Source organism: Aquarana catesbeiana, linkage group LG02 (genome assembly GCF_042186555.1).
Source record: "Aquarana catesbeiana isolate 2022-GZ linkage group LG02, ASM4218655v1, whole genome shotgun sequence".
NCBI classification, from domain to species: domain Eukaryota; kingdom Metazoa; phylum Chordata; class Amphibia; order Anura; family Ranidae; genus Aquarana; species Aquarana catesbeiana.
Window position 1 is genome coordinate 181,823,845 of NC_133325.1, and position 21,285 is coordinate 181,845,129.

The 21,285-nt window shown below is 45.4% G+C and overlaps 1 long non-coding RNA gene across 1 annotated transcript; it reads left to right on the plus strand.

The window, feature by feature from the left end:
- The first annotated feature begins 14,321 nt into the window (after positions 1–14,321).
- On the plus strand, positions 14,322–19,307 carry LOC141127477 (uncharacterized). Its single transcript, XR_012241559.1, has 3 exons — positions 14,322–14,517; positions 15,553–15,575; positions 18,995–19,307. It is a non-coding gene; the product is annotated as an uncharacterized lncRNA (long non-coding RNA).
- Positions 19,308–21,285: the final 1,978 nt, after the last annotated feature.

The window sequence follows — 21,285 nt, forward strand, 5'->3', positions numbered from 1 at the left end:
TTGGCCAAACAATAACCTCCCATTATAGGAAATGTCGAAGGCTTGTATAGAAGGTTCCGCCTGCCTCCAGTGGCGTAACACAATGCTCTCATAGCAGTGACTTAGTGTGTCAGCGCTTGTACTAGGTCTATTAAAAGCATCAACCAAAAGTCAGTTGCCAGGTTCCACTCTTTCCAGAGACTGTGCCAAGTCTTGCAGTTTCCAGTGTTGAATGTAATGCCATTTCTAAAGTTTCTATATCATAGTTAACGCTATTGCTGGTTGGCAGGTAAAATCTGTCACTGTATAGATTATGCGCAAGGCTGATAGCGAGATTACGGTAAATTCTGCGTTCCAGATGTGTTTCTGCATGAGTGTTTTTGATGCATTCTCAATGCGTTTTGCCACTTTCCAGATGTGTTCCATACAGAAAAAATGCAACATTCTACTTTTGTTGACCGCACTAGAATGCGCTGTACTGGTGTGAACTAAGTAATTGGAATCAAAGTTAAACACTATCTATGCGTTCTTGATGCAGAATAAAAAAACGCACTGGACTGCATCTGGTGTGAACAAGTACACTTTCTTATCTATAGGATCTCTGAAGGCAACCGAGTTATAAAAAGACAAAGACACTTGCTGCATCAGACACTAGAGGACAGCATCCACCCCTGGAAGTGAAATGCAGTGCATAAACATACATCAGCCATCTTATATGTATAAAGCCTAGAGAACCTGTTACTGTAAATTGGTGTTCTGGCAAGGTCACTGACATCCATCAATGAGCGCTTTACGCTCTATTATTATGGGAAAAGACCATCCACCATCAACGAGAGCTTTACGCTCTATCATTGAGGGAAAAGACCATCCTCCATCAACAATTGCTTTACGCTCTATCATTGTGGGAAAAGACCATCCTCCGCGAACGAGCGCTTTACGCTCTATCATTGTGGGAAAAGACCATCCTTCATCAACGAGTGATTTACGTTCTACCATTATGGGTGTTTGCTTGTGGCGTGGATCTTTGTAGCATACTTTCTGCTACAGCCGCCTTAATAGGTTTGCACAAACATCCTTATGAGGCAACCTGTGCAATTTAATTTCTCTGCTACTGCAGACTGCATGCAGGCCCAAAATGCACCCTGAGCTGGGTGAGGCATTTTCTATCATGCCGGCATAAATGCACGTGCCAATTTCCTGGATCCTGTCCCTTCACAGGGTAAGTGGAAATGACTCCTTTAGAGCGTATTGACCACATGATTAATGAATGAGACAACCTGTTCAGTGTTATCGTCCTGGTCAAGATAAGAAGATCGTTGGCTGGTCTTATGTTTTTCAGGGTTTCTGCTCCTAAAATAATGCAAAACACCTTAATTTTCATAATTTTCTTGCGCACTCTTTTAAAAACCATATCCCACATTGCCCCCGCCTACCTTTGCTAATCTTCTGTGCCACTAACAGGTGTGGCAAGCTCATATTTGCACAAAATATATGGAAAAAAGTATATAACCTCTCACCAAAAAACAGGTACACTGTCTCCTTAAGAGCCACCTGCCTTCATCCACTCACCTCAGAAGCAGCCGCAGGTGAGCCCAGGCAGCACTTCCATAGGCAGTCAGGTGAGCCCAGGCAGCACTTCCAAAGGCAGTCAGCAGACACAGTCAGAGTCTGAGACAAAAAACAGTCAGACTGTCAAACCCACAGAAGTACACAGCATAGTAGGGGAGCCAGGACAGCACATCCAGAGGCAGACAGGGGACTTAGTCAGAATCTGAGGAAAATCCTTTACCTGGCAGGACTACAGAGAGAGAGAGAGGGAGAGAAGCCCTTTCCTCTGTAGACCTCCAAGATCATTTACACCATTGCATAGCATCTGGCGGTTCCCATCTCCCCATCCCCTGTGACATCATCCACAGCCGCTCTCAGACTGACAATAAAGCCAGGAGAGCAGTGCGATGAGCTGTGTATACAAAGACAGAAAAAAAACCCAAGGGAGAGGTAATGATGACATTGCAGAGCTCTTATACCATACCTATAAAATATCAATGCTGTTTAAGCATCATTTTGCCCGCGGCCCTGCCACAAAGGGCACCCGGTTTTTAGAAGGATTTACCTCCAGCATTCAGGGTCTTCCAACTTCATGAGAGGCTGAACATGGAGGGGTAGGGTAGGCAGGGAGGGATGCAGCAAACAAATTACTTACAAGCTGTAATCAACAGGTGGCCTGGAGCATGACCAAAAAAAGAACATCTTAGTTGGGAGAGGGGCTGTCTTTTATTCAGCTTTATTCAGGTGGTTGTGTGGGGCTCCAAAGGAGGTGTTAACCCGTTATGTGCTGATGTGAGGTGGGCCAGGAAATCCATTTACCCCCAATGTAGGACCAATTTGTCCTGGAAAAAAAACAAGGTATAATTCACCTGGATATACTAAGAAGTTGCAATGATGTGAACAGTTTTACTTACACATGCCAAAGTCGCAAAACTGATTTCAGGCAGTAAAGCAGAACTAAACTCAAAGAAATACTCACCTAATTATTCCAGCGATGCGGTGGTTAAGCACTTGACCTCCGGAAGGTTTTACACCCTTCATAACCAGACCAATTTTTGCTATTCAGCACTGCACAATTTTAACTGGCAATTGCGCAATCATGCAACACTGTACGCAAATTAAATTTATATAATTTTTTTCACGTAAATAGAACTTTCTTTTGGTAGTATTTGATCACCTCTGGGTTTTTTATTTTTTATTATATTAAAGATAAAAACCCAATATTGCCTATTTTCTGCTATAAAACATCTCCAATAAAATCAAATTTCTTCATAAATTTAGGCCAAAATGTATTCTGCTGCATCGCAAGTGCTGGCAGTGATCGGGATGATCCTGCCAACACTGCGGTTTTGGGGACACTGCACTAGTATAGTTCTGACCATGACACGTACCTGGACTGACACTATACTAGTAATGGCGGTGATCAGCGATTTTAAAGAGGATCGCAAAAAAAAAATAAAAGTCAGCAGGTAAAAATACTTTCCTGACAGGCTCCATGGCAGCATACGTGTGGGTAGGCTCCGCTTCCATAACTACCCAATAGGACCCCCTCTCCCATAAATCTTTGCTCTAGGCTGCTATCCATGTTCCTTTTTTGTCCTCCTCCATAGGACCAGGTGTTGGTTCTCCTACCTGAAGATAAACCTCCCTACGATCGATGCTGCCGAGTGCCAAAAATTCCTCCGATAGGCCCTGACTGTTAAGCATTGTATGGAGTGTATAGCAGAGTAGTGCTGAAGATTGGATCGGTTCATCTATGTGCGCACGGTCTGTTTGCCTAATGTTTCAGGCGACCATTATCTGCTGCCAAGTCCGGGGTGTGTGTGTATGGATGGCGTTCCTCGGCCCAGGTGATCGTAGGTGGAGGGGTAAGTTTTTATATTCATTCACATATGGCAGAAGTGTTTATGTGTTATCATACCTCTGTGTGTTTTTCCTCCTTCATTGGTGTCCTAGATCGGCGCTGACGCTCTCTGCGTTCCAGCAGCCGCTCTCTCTGTGACTTCCGGGTACCGGCGTGCGCTCTGCGCATGCGCGGACCCAATACGAAGTCGAGGCTTGGTTCGCGCGAGCGTCTCGCGTCTCGCGTCTGACGTCGGCGATGACGTCACGGGCGCCACTTTTAAAAGCTGTGGAAAGCTCACAGAGCCCTGGGAATGATCGTGGGTGATATGGCGACTTCCCGGGGCAACTATCTTGGTGATTCAAGGTAAGACAATCTCTATTGTCTGGGGGTGGAGGTCTGTTGTCAGTCAGCTGAATCTGTGAATCTGTCTCTTCCTATTGTATTGACACTATGGACTCCTCACTGCCCCCTAGTGGCCAGCCCGCTTGTAGCAGGTATGTTTGCAGTTTTGCTTTTCTGCCTGTACAAGGATTGAGAGTAGGATTTTAGGACACCAGCTGATTTCTTTCTCTGTCTTCTCTGTGTTTCTTTCCTCACAGCCCTTCTAGGTCTGATCCACACCGTAGTTCCCATAAAGGAAGTGGATCATCAAAATCACACCACCGGCAATCTTCCTCCAGGTTTAGCCATCATAGATCTCCTTCCAGATCTGAACAGCGCAATAAAAATCCTTCTCACCCCCCTTCATCTCACTCTAGAGAGAGTTCAGGAAAATCATGCTGGGGATGCAGGATGCCTGTTCCAACAGACAAATCTCTCTGTGATCACTGCTTCTCTAAAGCTGCAGATGAGAGGGATGGTGCAGACCAGCGTTTGGAATCTATGGTGAGGCGGGATGTGAAAGAATCTCTACAGGAGAGAGAGGCCCAACAGCCCCGTGATTCCCCATCAGACCCATTATGCCCTCCAGTGGGTGAAGGTTCTGTGCATGAGACATGGGAATCTTCCCAGCCAAGTCACCCTTCTGCTCCTGTTTCAGATAGCGAATCGGATCTGGAAGATCCTGGCGTGGGGTTTGAGTATGCTTTAGTTCCTTCTTTGGTAAAGGCAGTTAAAGAGGCCTTGAAGTGGGAAGATCCAGTTACTTCCCCCCCAAAACAGAGGAAGTTTTTCAAGCAGCTCAATAAGGAGCGACAGTATTTTCCTTTTCTCTCTGAGCTGGGGGATGTCATTTCTGAGGAATGGAGCAAAATGGACAAGAAAAGTTCCATGCAATCAAAGGTCTTGAAACTATATCCTTTTAAGGAAGAGGAAGTAAAGCACCTTGAATCAGCTCCATTAGTGGATGCAGCTTTAATGAGACTAGCAAGATATGTAACGCTTCCCTTAGAAGACACTGTATCTTTTAAAGATCCTTTGGAGAGGCGAATTGATTCGGATTTAAAGAGGATCTACCTGACGTCAGGAATGGCATGTAAGCCAGTACTTGTGATAGCTGCAGTCTCCAAAGCTTTGGAATCTTGGTCTGATAATGTGGATGAGTTCTTAAGAGGTATCTCTACTGAAACAGCTAAGGATTCTCCTATCCAAGAGATCAGGCTGGCATCAGCCTTTCTTGGGGAGGCATCTATTGATGTCATCCGCCTGATGTCCCGGGTTATGTTGGCAGCTGTTTCAGCTCGTCGTGCCTTATTTATTTATTTATTTTATTTCAGGTACTTATATAGCGCCGTCAATTTACGCAGCGCTTTACATATACATTGTACATTCACATCAGTCCCTACCCTCAAGGAGCTTACAATCTAAGGTCCCTAACTCACATTCATACATACTAGGGACAATTTAGACAGGATCCAATTAGCCTACCAGCATGTCTTTGGAGTGTGGGAGGAAACCGGAGTACCCGGAGGAAACCCACGCAGGCACAGGGAGAACATGCAAACTCCAAGCAGGTAGTGGTTGGGATTCGAACCATTGACCCTTCTTACTGCTAGGCGAGAGTGCTACCACTACACCACTGTGCCGCCCTTATGGCTCCGTCCATGGTTGGCGGATCCAGCTTCCAAGCAAGCTTGGTGCCGAATTCCGTTTGAAGGTTCTTCATTGTTCGGCAATAAGCTCGATAGTGCCATAACCCGGGCCACAGGTGGGAAGTCTGGTTTCCTCCCTCAAGACAGACGCCTACAAAATCAGAAACGCAATTTTCCTAGAAGACAAAACTCTGATCGCGCTAGGGATGCGCGCAGCTACAGACCTGGTCAGGAGTTCTCAAGATCCTGGAGATCCAGGCAGTCTTCTTTCAAGAAACCCGCAAAAGGGGGTTCCTCTGGCAACCAGGACGCCACAAAGTCCTTTTGAGATTGGGCCCGCTCAGGCATACCAGGTGGGGGCTCGTCTTCGCCACTTCGGGCATGTGTGGGCGGCCTCAATCCGAGATTACTGGACCATCAAGACGGTCTCCTCCGGTCACTAGTGGGTCTTCAACAATACCCCAAGACTCAGATTTGTTCCCACATCTCTTCCAGGTTCAGAAGAGAAAAAGCAGGTCCTATTAACCTACGTGAGCTGTTTACTGGATCAAGGCGCAGCCATCCCTGTTCCAGAAAACGAACAAGGCAAAGGCATGTATTCTCTTCTGTTCATGATACAGAAGAAAAACGGTACATGGAGGCCAGTAATAGATTTAACACATCTCAATTCCTTTATCCGAAAAGAAAAGTTCAAAATGGAGTCTTTAATTACGATCCAACAATCAATACATCCGGGAGATTGGATGATTTCAATCGATCTGAAAGATGCATACTTTCACGTGCCAGTGGCAACAGAGTTCCAACAATTCCTCCGCTTTGCGGTAGGCAATCAGCATCTGCAGTTCACATGTCTACCCTTCGGCCTAACAATGTCACCTCGGGTCTTCTCAAAGGTCCTGTTGTCTGTTGTGGCTCTACTTCGTATCAAGGGGGTTCGTCTCCACCACTATTTAGACGACCTACTTCTCCTAGCTCAGAACAAAGATCAACTGTTAGAGCACAGGCGCTTAGTCATCTCCACCCTGCAGGAATTCGGATGGCTTCTGAATCTAGAGAAGAGCCATCTAGAGCCAACACAATCTCTGGTGTTTCTAGGGGCTCACTTCAACACTTTGGAAGGCACCATCTCCCTTCCAGAGGAGAAGATTGGAGTGATTCAAGACAGAATACACGCAGCCCTTGCGTCGTCTCACCTCTCCGTTCTCCAATGCCTGAAAGTGATTGGCACGATGACAGCTACCATTCCTATGGTGAAGTGGGCCAAATGGCATACACGACCCTTCCAAAAAGGGTTCCTTCAACAATGGGATTCTTCCAGCCAAGTCCAGCGCATACACCTTACGTCATCCATGAGGACGTCTCTCCTTTGGTGGCTTCAAGGGAAGAATCTACGCAATCACCATTCAATCATGCCCATCTCATGGGTCACGTTAACTTCGGATGCCAGCAATCGAGGTTGGGGCGCTCACTGCCTTTCAGAAGTGGCGCAAGGCCAATGGATTTTCCCTACTCGAGGGATTGTATCCAACATTCTGGAGCTGAGGGCTGCCTTTCAGGCACTCCTGTCATTTCGCCATCTAATAGAAGGGTCATCTGTGCTGCTAAGGTTGGACAATACAACCGCGGTGGCTTACATAAAGAAGCAAGGTGGAACTCGCAGCTGGTCTCTGCTACAGGAAGTGGAGCCAATAATGAGCTGGGCTCAGAAGTATTTGTCCAACATCTCGGCAGTTTACATTCCGGGGATTCAGACTGTACAGGCGGACTTCCTCTTGCGAGTGCAAATGGACAACGAGTGGTCTCTCCACAGAGGGGTGTTCGAGTGGCTTCTGACCCTGGGAGTACTTCCAGAGGTCGATCTATTTGCTTCTCCATGCAATCACAAAATGCCCAGATATTATTCGAGGTTCAGAGACCCTCAGGCTTTCGGGATAGATGCTCTCTCAGATCAATGGAAGTTTCAGAAGGCTTATGCCTTCCCTCCGGTACCGGTGATTCTTCAATTCCTCCGGAGGCTCAGAACAGAGAAGGTGGAGATCATTGCAGTGATTCCTTTCTGGCCCAACAGGCCGTGGTTTCCTCTGTTATCGCTCCTGAGTTATCAAGACCCAGTTCCCCTTCCTCTCAGGCCGGATCTACTGTCGCAAGGCTCGACGTTACACCCATGCCCATCTTGCCTACACCTCAGGGTGTGGTTCTTGAGAGGGAAAGGCTTGAATCTCTAGGTTGTCCGGAAGAAGCTATTCCAACTCTTCTTAGTGCCCGGAGAGGAAGTACGAACAGAGTATACGAACGGATATGGTCTAAATTCTCTGATCATATGTCTTCCCGGTCAAATCCGTGTATTTCTCCAGCAGTACAGGACATTCTAAGTTTTCTCCAATCAGGGCTGGACCTATCTTTAGCAGTCAGCTCACTAAGAGTTCAAGTTTCAGCCATCTCGGCCTTCACAGGAGTATCTTGGGCTAATCACACATTAGTCCGTCAATTCTTTAAAGGAGCTATCAGGCTTAAACCTCAAAGAAGACCTAGGTTTCCCAAATGGGACCTTCCTATTGTCTTGGATTTTCTCTCCAATCTCGGATCAGATCCTGATAAACCTCTTTCCATGAGAGATCTCACGCTCAAGATCACCTTCTTAGTAGCTGTGACATCGGCTAAAAGAGTGTCAGAGATTAGAAGTCTAGGTTCAGAAGAACCTTCTTTCCAGACAGGGTAGTGTTGATTCCCATGCTTGGGTCAAACCCTAAAGTGACCTCAGTCTTTCATGAAAATCAAGAGATTGTACTTCCTACTTTCAGAACAACGGATGATCAGGATGTTCATCCACTTGACGTAGGCCACACTCTAAAGCAATATCTGGATTTCACGGCTCCATTCAGACAAACGGAATTCCTTTTTGTTCTTCTCCATGGTAAAAACAAGGGAATGCGAGCTTCGGTCAGATCAATTTCTTCCTGGATTGTGCAGACCATTCAGAGGGCATACAAGGTAAAGGGCTTGGCTCCTCCAGAGGCAGTGACAGCTCATTCGACTAGGAGTATCTCGACCTCGTGGGCAGCTTCCCGGCATGTTGCGCCTGAAATCATTTGTAAAGCGGCTTCCTGGTCTTCTATTAACACATTTGTTTCTCACTACTGTGTTGAGCCTGCTGCTCTGTCATCCATTAATTTTGGTTTACAAGTATTGTTGGTTGACAATGTAAAATAAATTTGGTTTCTTTGCTCAAACATTTTTGCCCGCCCGTGTGTATTTTTGGGCGAGTTATTTCCCACACGTATGCTGCCATTGAGCCTGTCAGGAAAACGGAAAATTTATATCAAATACTTACCGTAATTTTCCTTTCCTGATAGGCTCCATGGCAGCAGGAGTCCCTCCCAAATGTCTGGAGTAGGCTAGTTACGGAACATGGATAGCAGCCTAGAGCAAAGATTTATGGGAGAGGGGGTCCTATTGGGTAGTTATGGAGGCGGAGCCTACCCACACGTATGCTGCCATGGAGCCTATCAGGAAAGGAAAATTACGGTAAGTATTTGATATAAATTTTCCGTTATAGCTGCTGATGTTTAATATAAGGACACTTACCTGTCCAGGTATCCAGCGATGCACCCCAAGCTGATTCGTCAATCAGCTTGGGATAAAGTCGCTGGCATCTTCACTAAGGGAAACCAGCAGTGAAGCCTTCCTACTGGGCATGTGCAAGTCAGAATGGTCCCGCCGTCTCCTGGGACCTGTGGGTGACCCAGAAGGCAGTGGGAAGGAAGAGGGGCTGGAAATACTCGATCGGTAGGATGATCATGCCCCAAAGTGGGAGCGGGTATCTGAAAAAAACAGGTACCCGCTCCCCTTCCAATAAGTGGCAAATGTGGTAGTGGAGTTGGGGAGGGTGTGAACAAGTGATTCCAAAATCACGGTAAAATGCAGAACGCGTTTGCGATACCATTATTTCTCAATGGCACAGCAAAAAACACGGGCCAATTGTCGAGCAACAAATTGCGCTACAATTGCGGCAAAAAATAGCAACCGCAAATGCTCCTAGCTCTGTGCCATGAGCTTCTTTGGAACATTTTTGAAGCGGAGGGAAGTTCATTCAAATGAATGGTGCCACTCCAAAAACCTTCCATTAAAAAACAAAGAAAAGTAGAAAAACGAACTTCAGCAGCTATCGCTACAGATCCCTCAGGTGTTAATGGAGCCGTAAGGATACGTCTCAGTGCCTGGGGGAGCCTCTGGCCAGCAGTAAATGTACTATTGGCCAGTTGGCAAATGGTTAAACTACTTGCTGGTAGCTGTTGTCTTCATCAGGATAATTCTCGGTGCTGAGTTTTCACAGGTGTCTTCCATCCCGACACAGCCAGAGTGTGCTGAGAACGCATGTTGAGTAGTGATGGGCTCCAGCATGTTTGGATTGAGCCCGCCAGGAAGCCGGCACTGCACACCGTCAATCATAGGCAGCATGTGTTTGTGCAACTGCCGGTTGGGAAATGCCTCACTGCCTATGATTGGTGGTGTGCAGTGACAGCTTCCTGGTGGTCTCGATCAGAACCAGCCCAAGCCCATCCCTAATACTGAGCTGCATATGCACGGCTCAGCATGCATTCAATGGAAAACTTGAAGCAAGCGTTTGTTATTGCTGAAGAGACACGAGCTGCCTACTGGCAGTTTTTTTAAATGTTACATTTAGCCCTGCTTTAAATTTATTTGGACCTTTGTTATTAAAGAGGGACTCCAGCCGAACTCCCCATTTTTTTCCCCACGTTGACCTGATGGTGGTATCTGGACACTACTCACCCATCCAGTGGATCCAGTGTTGACCTGCTGAGATCATATCATGCCCGGCCACAGCTCCATCATGCGCTGCCATGTTTTCTCTGATGTCATCGAGAGGCCCACTGATATACTGACCAGAAGGCAGGTGTCTCGATGACGCACGATAGGCCCGCCCCCTCCTCCTGTTCTTGAAGACTATGCTTCCTGGATTGTGTGACGTACATATCCCGGGAGGCACAGCGGGCAGTGTGTGCGTCATACGCCTAAGGCGAGTGACCTGCATGAGGAGGTGGCTTTACATTAAAATAAAAAGATGTAAACAAAAGAAAAAAAAAAAAAAAACATGCCCTATTCCTGCAGAAGAAGGGAGGTGGGGTGGATAGGTGGGATCGTCCATGGGAGGGTGAAGGGCCACTTTAACCACTTCCTGCCTGTACTATAGCCGAAATACAGCTACATCGCGGGCTTACATTGCTGGGAGGGCATACATGGATGCCCTCCCGTGATAGTGCTGCCTGCGCGCCCCCTGCGGTGTGCAGGCAGTGGGCTCTGTGATAGCTGAGCCCTTTGGACTCAGCTGATCACAGATCAGGGTAAAGGGCCAATCACAGCAGTCCTTTACCATTTGATCAGCTGTGTGTCGAATGATAGCTGATTATGATGTAAACACAAGCCGCCTATCAGTTTTTCTTTCCTCACTCTGACAGCATGAGGAGAGGAGAAGAATGCCAATAACCGGCTTGTATTGAAGGGACATATATAATGATAATCAGGGCATATTATCAGTGCTGCCTATCATTGCCCACCAGTGCCTCCTATCATTGCTGCCTATCAGTGCAGCCTTATCAGTGCCCACCAGTGCCACCTATCAGTGCTGCCTTATCAGTGCAGCCTATCAGTGCCGCCTCATCAGTGAAGGAGAAAAATTACCTGTTTGCAAAATTTTAATACAGTAAAAAAAAAAAAAAACTTGCTCGAAAACACATCTGTTTTGCAAAGACATAACAAACAAAATACAAAGAGAAAATACATGTGTTACAAACTCGATAACGACACCCAAACGTATTCTCTTGCTGGCGCGCCCCACACACACAATCTTGCCTTTTTTCAGGGCAAGGTAAAGAATGCTATTTGCAAGCTTTATATAGGTTTCTGTGCTAATGAAGCAATTGAAAACACATGCACAGTCCATGAAACACACAAAATGAAAGTTCACCCAATGTAGAGACTGAACTTTAAAGTGGGTACACCTGTTAAGGATGTCCTTACATTACTAACCCAAAAAACACACTCTCTGAGCATGCCCAGAAACATGAGCATGCCCAGACCAACCCAAAAGCAGCTAGCACAAAATAAGCCACCCCTGTCCAAAATTAAGCACATCATCCAGCATGTCCTTATTTAAGGTTAAGAAAAAAGAAGGTGGAAAAAAGTACTGGACTGCATAAAAAACGTATCATAAACACACCAAAAATGTATCATAAACGTACTGGAACGCATAAAAAACGCACATGCAGAAAAGCATCTGGAACGCATCTGGACTCCTTTTCTATGGAGTGAATTAGCCCTAAAGCTAGTAACTTGGGGGGGGGGGGGTTACTCTGCCTGTAAAGTGGTGCATCTGTAGCATGTATCCAAAATGCTGCTTCAAATATGTACAGCTTTAGCCAGTTCACACTGCTGCAGTGGGAATTTAGCGTGATTTTGATCCGATTGCATTGCGAATTCTTTATGTGTTCTTGCGATTCTACTGCAAATTTTGCAGTCTATGGAGCTGAATTTGCATCGCACACGGATCAAACTCGGACAGGACCCTTTTTTTACGCAGCTAAGATTCGCAACACATTGATGTGAATGGCACTCATGGAAAACGATGTTATTAAAATGACTTGCGAATTTGAGTGATCGCAACGGCTCAAATTCGCAATAGAATTCGCAGCAGTGTAAACCGGCCCTTAGAGAAAACGTACAAATCTACATTGCATCTGCAAGATTTTAACCCAAAACCAAAAATAGGCTGCCCCTCCCAATACATACAAGGCCATTTGGGTCTGTAAAGGCTTAAAATGAGAACCCCACATGAAGAATACCACCCCAAAATATAAAAATATTGCGCCCCTCCCACACACTAACAAACCCCTAGCCAAACACACAGCAAGCCAGCCCATGAAAGGGGGGTGTATGCTTGGGGGCAGGAGGGGCTCGGGCACCCCAAAAGTCAACCACCTTGTTTCCATATTCAGGGGGACAAGGGCCTCTTCCACACAACCCTAGGCTGGGGTTGTGGGGGGCTGCAGACAGGGGGCTTTACGTAATGTGGAAAGCCCCTTTAAACTAGTGGGTACAAGGTGCTTTGTGGTTGGTATTGGGCTGAGCCCAACATGCCCCAAAGGCAGTCAGCTATGTCGAGTGCATGTGGCCTTGTATGGTTCAGGAGGGGGTTGGGCGATCGCTCTTCTCGCCCCTTTCCTAGCTAGCCCTGTTGTATGCTCTGAAAAAAGATGTGGTTTGTATTTGTGATGGCAGCTCACAGGCTTTTGAGAATGGAGTTCCCCTTTAAAAGCAAAAGTTAGTCCATGGAAATCCAAGGGGCTAGAGGGGGAGACAAGAGCATTGTAGAATGGAGTGTGGAGTTCCCCTTTAAAAGCAAAAGTTAGCCCATGGAAATCCAAGGGGTTGGGGGGGGGGGGGGGGGAGAGACAAGAGCATTGGAGAATGGAGTGTAGAGTTTCCCTTCAAAAGCAAAAGCTAGCCCATGGAAATCATATTCATTAGAGGGGAAGATTAAATGCCCTTTTAGGGGGAGCTAGAGGAGTGAGAGTCTTTTTACATAATTTTAACAAGGTGCATGTCACATGTTGGCAACGGATCATGCTAACATGACCTGTGTGCAAATATCCATAAAAAAATACATAAAGGTGAACCAGCTTAAAAAAAAAAAATTGTCAAGTTTAGAGTTGCGCCCGTTCAACCCACACAATTGAATTTGTGTGGCTTGACATTTACTAAGATTTTGGCCGCGCAGTGAACAAACGCATTTGAACGAGCGCAAGAGCCGCTTGTCCATGCACACTGCTTACATTGATCTCACGCAGTTCTAAACTTACTTGCAGGCTTTCTCTGAAAAAGTTACTTTCTCATTCTATTTTGGGCATATTTGTTACTTGGGCAGTTGTTACTAAACTTCCTCACATCACCCCATAATATTGGCACCTTCATCTTCTGTTAATATTGAATGAAGTTGCTGTGTGCCATGTTCATAGTGGCGCACATATTGCATTTTCCCGTGCGCCGAGATTGCTATAGCAAATGGGGATTAGCGCTCTGTTATTGGTGCAAACGTTTCGTAAATATGAAAATGTGTGTTGCACCTCATCGTGCGCCTCAACTCATGGCGCAAATGTTTAGTAAATCAGCCCAATTGTGTTTTTTTCAAAATTGTCACTCTTCGTTTGTTTATAACGCAAAAGATAAAAAACGCAGAGGTGATCAAATACCACCAAAAGAAAGCTCTACTTGTGGGAAAAAAAGGACGTCAATTTTGTTTGGGCACAGCGTCACACGACTGCACAATTGTCAGTTAAAGCGACGCAGTGCCATATGTCGCAAAAAATGGCCTGGTCATTGAGCAGCCAAATCTTCCGGGGCTGAAGTGGTTAAATACCACCAAAAGAAAGCTGTTTGTGCGAAAAAAAAATTGGGTACAGTGTTGCATGACCGCGCAATTGTCATACAAAGTGTGAAAGCGCTGAAAATTCTCCTGGGCAGGAAGGGGGTGAAAGTGCCAGATAGGCAAGTTGGTGAAGGGTAAATTCACCTCAAAGTTCAGGTGGATTACAGAGAAGCTTTGTTTGGAGTCAGGCCATGACTATCACATACAGCACATAATGTGCTCAGACCAGGGCCTGTGAAGATGTACATTATACTTCCCACTGAACTAAACAAACCCCCTAATACAATCAGTAGAATGGCCGCTAGAAATAGACAATTGCATTAAACCGGTGTGTCCTCTATAGAGATTGCACATTCAGAAACTGCCGAATAAAACGGCCATATTGGCGTTCCCTGGTGGAGGAAACTACAACTCCCGACTAACCCTTGCGGGGGCAGCAGAGCAGACCGGACGTGACGTCTCGCGGAGACGTTTAAATAGGGCGGCCCGCGGCTGTGACGTTCTCTTGTCATTGGTGCCATCTTCGGAAGGTAGGAGAAGGAGGAATGGCGCTAGTGTGCGGCCTAGAGACAATCCTTGTCCATCCTGTGTTCTGGCCGAACATCCGCACTCATCACTAACTCCAGTGTGTTCTCTCTTTACAGGTTTCTCTTCTCAAGATGAGAGCCAAGGTAAGAGGCGAGGTGGAGGGGGTTTGGGCGGGCTGTGCTGGCTGCGGCCATCTTCTGAGCCTCTTCCTTGTTGTGTGTCGCAGCGGATGGTGGGGGGTTAGCGTGCTATGTCTTTTCACCTCATGTGCTGGGAGAATGCACAGTGTTAGCCATGCTTGTGTCTCGGTGTATGGTGGGGCTCGTTGTCTGTCCGGTGGGGCTCGTCTGTCTGTCTGGGCTCATGTTCTACCCGTACAGGTCATGGAAGGGAACGAATCCAACCACAGTGTCCTGTATCCCTACTGAGGCGGTAATGGTCTACATAGGGCTCATTCACAGCAATGGACGGTCCTCCTGCTCTGTATGATGAGCTCCTGCTGGATGTGACTGAACACTTCATCCATTTCTATACACATATTATATTATGAAGAGGGTATAATACTACCTGACTCATTGCTTACAATGCAGCATGGCCTACTTCTCTCCTAGTTTGATACGACTGCAGGCAGAGTGCCCATGACTGGCATGCATGGGGCCTCCTGGGTGGTTGTAGTGTTGGGCCCTGTTCATGTCTGTGCATTATACAAATCCTGCTTGCCCAATGAGGCCCTTTTATGAAAATGCATGGTAGTTCAATGGCCACACATTGTAGATTGTAACTGCGTCTTAGGCTTGCCATACATTCTACGAATTTCAATTTCCTTTAGATTCACCTTCAACTAAGAGTGCAAGAGCCAGTCTGATTGCATTCAAATTGATAGGTTTGTCCTCATGCTTTGGTACATCTAAAGGAAAACTGTATAATGTATGGCCAGCCTGGGATATGTTCTACACCAGGGATATGCATTTAGCAGACCTCCAGCTGTTGCAGAACTACAAGTCCCATGAGGCATAGCAAGACTGACCACCACAAGCATGATACACAGGCATGCTGGACTTGTAGTTTTGCAGCAGCTAGAGGTCTGCTAATCGCATATACCTGTTCTACACCTATCTTATTTATTGTGCTGGGTAATGGATGTTTAATTTTTTTTTTTTTTTTTTTTTTTTTTCTAGTGGAGGAAGAAGCGTATGCGCAGGTATGTAATTTTTTTTTTTTCTAAGTGTCCTTTTGTTTTAAAGCTGCACTGCACCAATAGTTTAATTTGTTAATATTCAAAGGAACATTCCATGCTTTATTTTGCTGAGAAATCAGTTTGGAAAAACAACCCCCTTGCACTTGTAAGTGGCCATCTTGAGTAAGGCCTTTTTCACACTGATTTTACCTTGCAAGAAAAGGGTTTCCCTTTAAATCCTATGGGACTTCACACCTCTGCAGTGTGGTGTCTTTGGTGTGTTTTTTTGAAAACTGCAGCTTCCCATAGAAATGAATGGAAATTGTGGTTAAAAACGCACTGATTTGGGTTTTTGGTGCACTTTTGCGTCGCCTGTCTTTCACAGGTGCAGGAAACCCAAAAAATGCATCTAACACAGCAAAATGTTTCTAACCTTTTGCTACAGAGCAGTGTGAAAGGGCCCTTATGGCAGATTTATGTAGCATTTGCTTCCTGGAATCCATCTGCCCTTAGGCTGGCTATACAATTTTAGATTTACCTTTAGCTATGTAGTGCAAGTCTTTCCTGATTGCATACAAATTAAAAGTGTTTAGGTTTGACTTTGTTAAATGTTGGTAACACTAAAGGGAAATTGTATAATGTATGTCCAGCCTTAGATCAGGCATGACTTGACTGTGAATCTCTTCCTACTATTCTAGTCCTGGGGTGTGATTTAATTTGCCTAGGCAAAAAAAACAGGAAGTAACACATGTAACATTTTTAAAATGAGTAAATGGATCTAATTTCCTATTAATGCTAGCAGCATAACCATTAAAAATGGTCATTATGTGAGTACTTTCAATGGTGATCATGTGAATGTGATGAACCTTCAGGTGTACTGTAAAGTACAGTAACCCATAGCTACAATCCAGCTTAAAGTTTTCTATTTAACCCTATACTGCAACACTGTGCATAAATTCACCTGGTCCTCCTGGGTTTGTGGGCTCCAGCCTCTTGACATAGCTGTGAATGAATGGGACCATGCATGTGCTAGTGATGTCACACGCTGCTACTAATGTAGATCTTTGAAATGGTGGATGTTTAGGAGATTTAAGCCTAGTGCATGCCAGGTTTTTTTCACCAGGGTTAAATGAAAAATGACAGCTCAGGGGCTGCTGTATGAACTATCTGACAGGGGTACAGCAATCTCCCTAACTGTGCTATTATGTTCTGATGGACAGCCCACTCCCCAGAACACTCCAGTCAGCAGACTTTTTGGTCATGCCACTTTGACCAACTCCAGTACACACAGGCCAAATGTCAGCTGATTTCTATTGACCCAGCCAATGCTGCCTGTTTGGTCTAATATATGCTAGGCTTACTGAAGCTATAGGTAAGCCTTCATTATAAAATTACCTGTAGGTAAAAAAAAAAATCAGGTGGCTTTACCACTGCTTCAAGAGTTCCAATCACAATAGGCATACCAATGAGTGAATGTCAAATGTGATTCAGGGAATGTTGCTCTCTACATCATGCATGCTGCTTGCCCCACATAAGCAGCATGTAGACCCTGAGGTGCCACTAAAACACCTAGTGGTGTAATGTCTTGGCACTGCAACAAGGGGGTTCATAGGCCAGCAGCTTTATTGAAGGATTGACATGAGGGAGGGAAAACTGTTCTCCCTCCAGCCATGAGGGGTTAGTTTGAGCAGACCGGACCAGTCAGTCCAATGGACACCTCCCCCTCTGGTGGATGAGGCCCTTTCTGGTTAATCATTAAGCTTTCTTAAATTAACACCACCCACCATATGCCTTCAATGTCCAACAATGGTCCATGCAGCGCCCCAGTGGGTGTGTGTGTGGGGGGGGGGGGGGGGGGGGGGGGGCGGCTGTGGTGCAAAGTTTAAGTTCTGGCTCCAAGTCCCTCAATGGGTCCTAAGCAAAGCAGTTTCTTTATGGATAATACAGGAGGCAGTGCCTGTATCTGCTCAGGTTTCTGGTTTCATTTTTCTGGAAGATGCTTTCAAGTGTAACATTGAACAATTTTTTTGGTATGTGTACACATGCTTACTCCATTTAAACGTCCATATTTTTGCCTATGGAAAGCCCATTAGGTCGTGGCCTGTTTAGGAAATATTTTGGCAGAGAAAGATCTGCTTCACACCCCCCCCCCCCCCCCCCCCCCCCCCCCCCAATAAGCTAGCTTGGATGGCAAGGCTCTGTTCATGTTTGAGTGATTAGGAATCATGGCCAGAAGTGACATGCTTTCAGATCGTAGCAAGACATGCTTTTCAGGAAGAGTGGCAGCCTAGATGTAGTGCAATTTGTTTTCAAAGCCTAAATTTGGTTTGAGTTTTAGTGTGACAAATGTGCTTAGGACAGCATATTCAAGTGAATGGGACCCCTGTGACATGGAAATTTACATTATTGTGCTTTGCTGCATTATGTAAACTGTCCTGCACTTTATTATAATACAGGATTAATATAGCACCAATTTGCGCGGTGCTTAACAAAATGAAGGCAGACATTACAGTTGCATTATAATTTGGTGCAAGAGAAATCGGGTGGACTCAAACTACTTTGGCTTGTCTGGTGTTTTAGCAAGTGTAGATTAGGGCCCTGATGCAATGGCATGCTGGACTCGCTACATGTGTTCAATACTAAATTAATTCACTGGTAACCTGATGGGTAAAATCTGCTCTATAGTCCATATCTTAGGAAAATGGCAGGTATGTATATGCCAGTGTCCAGGGTATGCACTTTTTTTTTTTTTTTTTTTTTTTTAAGCTTCATATGCACACATGAGCAATGAAGGCTAGCTGTAAAGTAGGTGTGCCTTGTTGAAATTTAATTTCTGAATTAACACATGGCAACAATTGTGGGCAGTAAGATTCTTGTATAGGGTAGCTTGATGGGGACAGAACTGCAGTTAAAGTGAACCTGTCCCTTGCCGATACAGAAACTGATTAACTTTAACCCACACTACACTGTTCCTGCTGTCAGGAAACAGGAGGCTTTGTTTGTCTACATACACAGGGGCTGGTCTGTATTGGGGAATTGGTAGGCCACAAGCTTTATAAATTTCTGGATGTGTTAAATTTTGAGCAGGTTGCTTGAAGACTGTTCTAAAACTTTCCACCTGCCAGAGGGGTGTTGAATGTTGCAGGGTGCAGTTCTCAGATTCTCCAGGAGAAGACTGTTTTTAGTATTGGCTAGCATCTCTAGATGACAGCAGGAGCTACTCCATTGTGTGGTGTTCTAGCCTGTTCATAAGCTCCTAAAACAGCATGCTTAATGCAAGTTCATGCAATGCAGTGAATGGGCTGTAAAGCAATTTGATTAGGTAGTTGATGCGTTGTGCACCTTCCAAGCAGTTTACTAAAATTGTACTATATGGAGTCAGTGTTTTTGTTTGTGTTTTTTTTTTTTTTTTTTTTTTTGACTTTTTTTTTTCCTTTTTGTAGACTGAAGCGTAAAAGGCGAAAGATGAGGCAGAGGTCAAAGTAAACTTCTTCTCCACTGCTGCACCTGAGACCTGCCAGCTGAAGACAGCACTCCCATGTGGATCCATTCAGTGTATAACAACCTGGCCATAAGATCTGACGGATGACAAGTCTGGGAATACTTGATATTCACTTGTGCATGTGTGCTTCTGGAAGTCCCCTGTGTCTTAACCTAGCATCAAGGACTGACATGCTAATTCCCTCTGGGAGTTTGGACTTGATTGTCTTCTGGTCTCATGCAGCAGATGTAATAAACACGTTTTTGTTAAACCAAGTTCATGGTTTGTATCATTCTTTATACTTGGTTTTGCCAATTAATGATGGGGGGGTGGTCTGGTTAAGTCAAACACCCACAAGCACTGCCAATATTAAACACCTGATGTAGTGTAAACCTGGTTATTCTGTGGTAAACTAGTAGTATCCAACACTTTACTGGGCATTTTCTTTTGCCTCCTTACAATACAGGTCAAGCTAAAAGTCTCAGTTAACAGTGCTTGAAACTAGTATACTTGACAGGGTTGCTTGACCTCCCTGGTGATCTTGAGTGGCTCGAAGTTAAATTTCAGTACCATTAGTGGTAATGTTAAGGAAATGATTAAGAGCTCCAATCAAGCCCAAGGTTATCTGCTGCTGTTTCTAATTGGAAAGTGTGGCTATGCATGCATATAAAAGTAAACACTCTGAGACATGCTCAGCACCGTTACTTTTTACACTTCTAATTTATTCAAGGCGGTGCTAATGTTTTATAGACAAAAATACGTCATTGCTATGTTAGCCTAATAGGTACATCTCATTGGTTAAGATAGAAAAGAAGATGGAGAATCTTCATAACTAGGTTTGGCTGTCCTTGGTTTTATTTTCAGTTCCGCATTCTTCTGATGTGTGGGATGTAGGTGGTACCCGCCATCTTGAGAAAATATAGGAACAGAGCAAACCTGTATACTTATATAATGAGTAAGGTAGAAAAATATGTATGCACATAAGAAAATAGACATTTTCAGATTATTTTTATCTACATCACATTCCTTCAGTCCCCCCTAAAATGGCTATTTTCTTTTTTCTGACCCTAATACTAAAGGTCCTACTTTGGCCTGACCCTTCTCAGCAACTCTTTTAGGCTGTATATAGAATTGGGCAGCAACCGTTCACTTCCCTCCTAGATACAGCTGGAGAGGTGCAGTCAGGCGCTATCTATCCCTATAACCCTATAGGATTGTAAGATTTTTGGACAGGGAGTGACTGTAGAGGAGTGAAGGGTTTGTCATCTTCCATCATAAGGGGGTCCTCTTCTTCTTGGTGGAGAAATGTAGGTGTGCTATTGCCTACAGCCTTGCTCATTAACTTTTTACGAAAGGTAGAATACAGCATACAATCAGGGTTAAAAGAACCAGGATTATTAATACCATTACCCCTATCTGGGCGAGCACCTTCTGCCACATACTCATCCAGCTAAAGTATTGATCCCATGGGTCTGTGATACCTGAGTTCTTCAACTCCAATGACAGATCTTCTAATTTCTTTATAGCTAAAGTAACCTTACCATTTGGGCCAGTATTATCAGGAATGTATGTACAACAGGTTCCCGTTTTTTACAAAACACCTCCTTTCCCAGCTAGCACCATGTTTAAGGCCATCCGGTCCTGGAATGTCATGTAGGAAGTGGGGGATAACTGGTCAGCAATTCCCTGGAGGGCATCTTTAGTGTAATTTACAAATCTCTGTTGGTTATAATATGTGTAGTGTCAGGTCACCTAGAGGCTGGGTGACAGATGCACACCATTGGGATCAGGAGTGCGCACCGCAAGGTAGTGGACCCTACAGCTGACTGCTGCGGATTGAACCCTGGGAGGTTCAGGTCTACTGGATCACTGACAGATCCCACTGGGAGCTAGAGCATAGATTCCCCAGGGCGTGGAGTCTAAGAGCCAGCAGGTGTTCACCAGAGCCTCTAGTGGTGAGGATGGACTGCGCTGCAGTCTGGCTCCAGGTCGCGGCCCCCAGGGTCTCGCAGCTCACGGTAGACTACAGGAGAAGAGGAAGGAGGCAGCAGGCTGGAACAACAAAGAAAGTAAGGGACAAGCCAAGTTCAGGGCCACAAGCAGACAAGGACAACAGAGTACACGCCAAGGTTCAGGGTCACAGTCAAACAGGGATGGTCGGGAACACGCCAAAGTCGGTAACAGGAATCAGATGTAGGAAACACAGCAAGTACACAGAGGCTAACACACAATGGTTGATCAGCACTGCTGGCT